Raw genomic sequence first — 7,874 nt, 5'->3', positions numbered from 1 at the left:
AGGCACTAGTACAGTGTTGATGTTATAAGCCTGATTAAAAAAAAAAAAAAAAAGTACTTTGTTTGTTGATGTAAATTTTTTTGTGGGTAGTATCTCATTTTTTTTTACCGTAAATATTGATGAAATTTGCTAGATTTAATAATAAATCCAAATTATACACGACTATTCTGCAAGTATTCTTGTGTTAAAACATGAAAAGGCCAAAGAAAAGGAATAACCAATATGAAATTTAAACTTAAAACTGTATTCTTATAGTAGATGATTGCTGTGTTTTTGCGAAAGTATTTTAAAGTTCTCCTTTTTTTACAGTGTAGCCTGTGAACCGCCGGTCGACACTCGTCCCACCAGCACTTTGCGACGCTGCCACTGCTGTGTCCAAGGCCTGAAGGTCCTCGGGTTACTTGTGCTTTTAAAGGGACTGGAAGTAGGTCGGAGGAAATAAGCAGTGCACCTGTGGCTACACTCTTGAACTGAGCCTCGCTGGGTTACTTGCCATCATTTCGTCTCCCCGGTGGTCTGGTGCTGTCTGTGGTGCTGAAAGGGATGTACAACCCAGCTGCAATACACTACAGACCACATTTTTTTTTTTTATTACACTGTTTATTTGAGGTTCAAAAATTGCTTTACTCTGCAGGGTGCCCTGCCCCTGATTTTTATTTTAGCGCAACTTAACGTGTCTTTAGGTCCAATTTTAGGTTGTGACGATGCTGCGCTAACGGTCCGGTGAGATTTAGACACAAAGAGGAAGTATTTGCGGTTCTGCCACCATAAAAACAGCTCAAACCTCTCCGGACAGCTTGTTAAAAATGTTCAGTGTTTACGTACTTAAAGAGATAGTTCGGGTTTTTTGATATGAATCTGTATGGCATCCCCGTCAGCAGTGTCGTGCATCAACACTGACCTACCCCTGACAGTGTCCTGTGTGCCGAGTACTTGCCCGGTTTTGGTGCTGACGAAAGTAGTCCGGCAAGTTGTCTGGGGTCATGAAAATAAAGCCTTTTTCTTCTCAAAACAAGCGTGTTCAAAAGAGTTATACATTTGCATCACAAAACCGTTGTCCACGTAAAAGACAGACCTAATAATCGCTTGGCGCTATTTTCTCTCGTTTCGTATAACCGCGCGCTGCCGCCAGCTGACAGCCGCGCACAAATCCAACCCTCTTTTCAGTTGTTTGGCAGTGTTTTACATGCTGGGACCAACGACCACAGCGACGCGAGAGAGCTAACGTGATCGCTAGCTAGCTCTCACGTTAGCTCTCACGTTAGCTCTCTAACGTGATCGCTATCTGCGTTAGCTCTCTCGCGTCGCTGTGGTCGTTGGTCCGAGCACGTAAAACACTGCCAAACAACTGAAAAAAGGGTTGGATTTGTGCGCGGCTGTCAGCTGGTGGCAGCGCGCGGTGATACGAATCGAGAGAAAATAAAAAACCCTTGCCCACAAAATCTGACTTTTTTGTGGGCAAGGGTATTGTGATGCAAATGTATAACTCTTTTGACCACATTTGTTTTGAGAAGAAAAAGGCTTTATTTTCATGACCCCAGACAACTTGCCGGACTACTTTCTTCAGCACCAAAACCGGGCAAGAACTCGGCGCACAGGACACTGTCGGGGGTAAGTCAATGTTGAGGCACGACACTGCTGACGGGGATGCCATACAGATTCATATCAAAAAACCCGAACTATCCCTTTAAAGAACCTTTAAACGCTGCCTTGAACAGTGGTCTTTGGCTTGTGTATTATAGAGTGGGAGGGGCTAACCCAGCAAGAGTTTACAGCGTGTGGCCCTTGAGTGTTTCACCAGTGCACTTACGGTATGTGTATCAACAGAAAAGCAGCGTCACTGGAAAACCTTCTCATCTCCACAGTAAACCAGTAAAAGCTTTATCGGACGATGCAATTAAGCACCCCCATTATGCACCATCGGGATTTTTTCTTCTTGCGGCGCAGCGATTGCTTTCATTTTTAGTCTTCGGGCTTCGTCATGAATCACCTTCAAATCTTCACAATCAGAGAAGTGCTTCTGCTCGCTCAGAGCCCAAAACCAGCAGACGGCAGCGTATTGATCCGGCGAGTGTGTTTCACTGTCGAGCGCCGGATTAGAATATAAAAAAAAAACAAAAAAAATGGAGATTTTCAGAGACAGGAGCAAGCCGCTTAAACATATTTTAACCAGATTATGCGGATTTTGCTCAATCCCGTCTTGATTCGGTCAGAACGAGAGTCCATTTAAATCAGATTCAGGCAGACGTGGGTCTTGAACTTAACGCCGGAGTTTTCCTTTTATACTCATTCATGTTGCATTCCATTATAGTAGAATCTGAGGCCCATTCTCTGCTACAGTCAATTAAAACTTGTGGCCTGTAGTGGCACTTCAGCAGAAGGTGTTCTCCTGTGCCCTCTGTCTGTGCTCGGGGGGCCTGAAGTACCTGGAGGAGGATGGGAGGGTCAAGTGGTGCATCATCCATGTGTGAGGAAAGGGGGATTTGGGTGCTATCATAACACAGTGCAAACCCACAGCTATTAATACACCTTTAGGATGAGATTCTAGCACTCTTCTTTGCCCCCGGGTCGGATGAGTTTGTCGACGCACCCGCTGCAAACGTAACGAGGCACTTCTGGTCACAAAACACGCTGGAACATCACAGACGGCGGCCCACTGAATCAGTAAATCTCTGTTAAAACCCCTTGCTGCAGTGACAGTCACATCAGTCAAAGTGTGAGACAGCCTGTGAGTGCTTGACCCATTTGCGTGGCTGAGTCAGATCAGCAGAGGAGATGCCCCGGCCTGAGCCCTAGTGCACAACGGGGTCACGTTGTCTTAACACCCAGAGCCCTGGTTCTGCACCGCAGCCGGAAGGATAGAGCGAGGAGATTTTCCAGCAAGTGTCCAGTCACGTGCTTTTCCCTCCCTCGGAGAGTTCTGACTACGGAGGATTTGATGTGTCATTTGTTTTATTGTGTGAGAAGATGAAACGGCTGTGGCATCGCGGCAGAAACGGATATGAACGGGCTGTCGCTCCGATTTAGGGAACGCGCGGCGGATGAGGCGGCACTACAAATCTATTAGTGCATCATCACCGCAGACAAAATCTGTCTCGTTGCCTTTATATTAACATCTGCGAAGATGCTGCTTTGATGAGGCAGACGCTGCTTTGGATTAGAGAGAATTCACTCCTTGATCGTTGTAACATTTATATATAGAACATTAATAAGGAACAGGCCCCCGCGCTCACCAGGGGAGCCAAGAGACTGAGGTGGCCTGGTCGTCTGATCCGGAGTGCTATGACGGAGCTAATTGAGCGAGATTTAGTGGGCTCCATCTTGAGTGATGCCTGTGGCAGGGTTTTGTGTTTTTTTATCATTTTTTTTTTTGTTGTTATGTGGGGCTGCCCTTGCCACGGGGTCACTGCTGGACTAGTTTGTGTCGGCCGTTCTGCGCTGGTTGTGCTGGATGCCTGCATGTCAGCTGGAATACAGAACATGTGCACTGTGCAAAATGACCAACCCAATGTGTGAAAACTTGCAGAATTGATCGAAGAAATGCCTCCCAATGCCCCCCCACACACTGCACATTTGATTAAAGATCAAGAGTATATAAGGAATATCACAGGGTTATTCTTTTGGTACGGCCGATCATGGCTTCCATAGGCTTTTTTCCTCATGATGTTGCGTGGGGACTGTACATTAAATTTAGTATGTTGATCACAGCTGGCACAGAAACATTCATCAAATTGCTGTTGCTATGGAAACACAATTCCCAGAGTCTTATGCAACAAAAAAAACCTAAAATGGTTCCTATAACGGAGCAGGTGAACAATCAGCACTGCACATTCAAAAGGGGGGGGGTGTACGTTCTGCTCAGATTCCTCGAATGCAACACATGCTTTTTTCTTCACAGATCTGCTGTACAAGCCGGCGTGGGGGGCTGCACATTTTTTATATATATATATTTGTATTATGATTTAATATGAGTCACTTCTGTTCCCTTTTCGACGTGGAATACAGTTAATAATCGACGGACCCAGGCAGAGGCTCGCGTTGCAGAACTCATGCTGCATCAGCTGAGGATCATGTTGCTGTATTACACTGGATTTCCTCTCTCCGCCACAGGCTGAAATGTATAGGCCAGTCAAACATCAAGGTGAAAGACGTATAGATCCCGGGGCAGCTGGAGGAGACATATTTTAAATCAAGTTTCAGTGTGCTTTTGAAAAAATGCATCTATTTTTGATTTTTCCATCTCTTGTTTTGATTCCCATCACATTTCTTTTTTTTGGCATGCATCGACTGTTGTAAAACTTATTTCAATATTTCAATTTGTCAAAATGATGTTATTGTGCTCCAGCTGACTCTGCATAGACAGGAGCCATCGTGGTCCTCCTCCATTTAGACGCACTCACCCAGTGATCTACTCTGCTCGGGGCGATCAGGACAGCCGTGCCCTGCCAGATGTTGTGACCGACTTTGCCTGTCTGTTTTGGACGGATTTCCCAGACTCCCTCAGCTTCGGCCAAAAATAATGAGGCTTCGCTCTCTCACAGAGATGCTGGTGCTGATTCCTTTCCCTGTTGCTTATACCAAAGCGACAGACACAGTTTTTTTCAGATTATTCCTAACTTAACTGCTCCACCATCTCATTTTAGAGATGTTTCCTAAACAGAATACAGTGAACTTCGTGTGTTTTACAATGAAGTCTGAGAATAAAACAGCTAATTCAAATGCATTCACACATCTTTATGCATTTCTTTGTTTTGCTAAGCCATCCAGGACTGTTAGGATGCAAAGAGCACGACGATGGTGTCAACACTTCATCAGTCCAGGACAAAAATACCATGTAGATTTTTCTTTACACCTCATTTTGGCTGATGCAGCCACATTCATTCGCTGCATGAACATGTGATGTTTCCCCATGTAACTAACGCAGCCAGATATAGATTATGTTTTTAATCTCTTTAAATAGGGGATCGCGATCCAAATTATCACAACATCTGGCTTCGACATCCACGCAGCCATTTATTAGATCCATCTTAATCGCATCACGACTTTAACTGGATTATCTTTTTTGTTTTTGTTTTTTTACAACCGAAGATCCCAAACTGGGTTAAACAAACGCATAATGACAAATGAATGAAATCCAATGAAACAGTAATTACAGATGTATCCGGATGCAAAGTGATCTGCTGTGGCTACATAATGCCTGCAATCCCGCGACCCTACCCCAGCCTCGAGCCCTGAGGAGCTGACCCTAGCACGACCTTTCCACAGAAACTGCAATACCCAGCAACTCCGCGCAGCTCAGCCACGTCCAACCTGTAGGACTTGACAAACATGCTGAGATCACGGTGAAAGGTGTATGCAAATGGTGTTGCACTACCGCAAGCTTGAGAAGTGAGATTCCTGTGCCAGATTCACACTAGAAGACCTCTGCGTAGCATTTTAATGAGAGCAGTGTGGAAAAACGCTCTAAAACGCTCTGATTGAAACGCAGGCCGGGGTGGACGGATCGCCTCAGCGTACTTGTGTAACCATTAAGTGCACTTAGAGGCTGTGGACGGCAACGTCTTTGGGAAATTCGCTCCCGTTAATGCTTTAGCGTACAACTACACGTCTTCAGAACTGCTTCATATTGCATGGCGGTTCAGCCCTCTCTCTGCAGGGTTAACTGCAACGTCAACCAGATAAGGAAACCGTTCCCCCCCCCCCCAGACTCCAACGGAGTCATCCCAATACTGCATTTGTATTGCATCTAAACTTTTTATTTAACTCATCCATACATGACCAAAATGTACACCAATATCCAACATCCCGCGGACTTCCCCACATATCCATCTGTGGCCAAACTTTAAGGGTTCAGTCGTCTCAGGTGGTGTTAATTTCCACCCATAAAACACAAAGTGGGGAGTAGGATTTCAAGGGTAAAAACTATTAACTTAAAGTGTATTTAAGATTGAAAGAGTGATATCTGTAAAAGTGAATTTAGGCAATGGTAAAACTAATATGTAAAACAGCTGGTGGGGCCTAAAGGTCAGATATGGAGACGATGTTCATCACTCTCTATTAGAAGTTCAACAAGCCCAGGGAAATATAAGGAAGACCGACATGCGCACACAAAGACTTTAAAAAAGGTTTAAACTCACCAAACAACATTCAGCTGTGCAGTGAAAGCACCGCGCCGGGTCGTGAGAAGACAAATTGCCCCCCCCTCTTTCCCTTGGTTGAGCTTGATTGAGAGAGAAGACACACAGCAAGGTGGGCAAATGGTTTGCGTACACATTAACAACAAGAGTCATACAAATCAGGACTGCCAAAAAAAGAGAGAAAAACTTGGACAAACAGCAATCAGCAGAAACAAACTGAATCAATCAAACAATGAAGAATGATCCTAGGTGTTTCACAGCAGCAGTACTAAACCAAACTGTGTTCTGTCATTTATGATGCAAAAAAACCCCCAAAAATTGAAAATGATCTTCTACATGTTTAGGTAGTGTAATGAGGGAGATGGTATGAGGTCAGACTAGTAAATCACAGCGGGAGAAATATGCATAATGCATCAAAATTCACTTAATGGAATGTGTTAGATAACATTTTCCTGATGCGAGCTGATTTTGAGAGGATTTCAATTAATTATGCTTTATTTAAAAAAAAAAGTGATGGAAACAAACATGCCAGGGAACAAACTGGCAGTTGGGGAACGACCTGGTCTACAAACATCCTAGTCTTAAATTCAATCTGATGCAGAGTAATAATGTAATACAAGCAAAATATTCTTTGTCTTGGCTCTTGGTCAGTGCATTTACACATACATACATATTTACTGCTACATCCTGCATGTGCATTTAGTGCAGAGCTGCTGGTCTCTCACTGCACAGATATGAGACTCTCCAGGGGAGACTCTTCACAGGTCAGCAGGTCACCAGATGTCTCACAGTCTTCTGCACTTGAAGCTTTGACGCACTGCTTCCTGTGAAATCACTTTATTGTCGCATTTCTTTAAGAATGAACCTTTAAAAAGCATGAATCGTAGAGCGGATGTCCCTTTAAATGATGGGTTTACTCTTGCATCGCCTATTTAATTATTTAATTATTTTTCATATTGGGGCTGTGCTGCACACACCAGCAGCCTCTATGTTTCCCCCCATCTGCTCATATACAACCCCTATACCGCGTTTCTCTCCGGGACATCCACTATAGACAGGGAAACGAGACTCGTGCTTTGTGGGTTCCACCACGGGCAATCTGAAATACGATTATGTGACCTGACAGTCTGGGCTCTGCCGCTGACAGTGATCCATGCGGAGGGGAAGGTTGTGATTGTCAGTGCAATGCTTCCCCCCTTTTTCCTCCGCTGCGCGTCGGCCAAACGCTCGCCATGCGGTAGGCTGCGCCACAGAATCGCTACCGGCACATTAACGACTCCAGCGCAGACAAAGGGAAGACAAACAGAAGCCAGTCCGCCCCCCCATTCCCATCCCCAGAATAAAAAAAAAAAAAAACATGTGTCTGTCTGTGTGTGTGTGACCACGTTTTGCTGCCTGTATCTTCCATTTTGGGGGGAGGTGGCGATGCTTGGCGACTATACCTTTACGCGCAACAGTGAGTCTAAAAAAATAAAGGGTGATTCAGACGTTTAAGCCACAATTTTGAGGGTCGTATTTTACATTATGCGCGTTTTTTTTTTCCAGTCATGCGCTGCACCGGAATTCGGATTTAAAATGACCGGTGTGGCAGAAATGTGCGCGTCGTACCTTTCTTTTTTAATATCTGTATTCTGGAGGGGCTTTCATGTGTCGCTCGTCGGTTGGCTCCCAGACCCGACACCGACATCGTAATGGAGGGATGAGAGGAGAGAAATGGGTGGAGGGGTGGAGAGGGAG

The sequence above is a fragment of the Sparus aurata genome, chromosome 13 (assembly GCF_900880675.1).
Source record: "Sparus aurata chromosome 13, fSpaAur1.1, whole genome shotgun sequence".
NCBI classification, from domain to species: Eukaryota; Metazoa; Chordata; class Actinopteri; order Spariformes; family Sparidae; genus Sparus; species Sparus aurata.
This window is presented reverse-complemented; position numbering follows the sequence as displayed.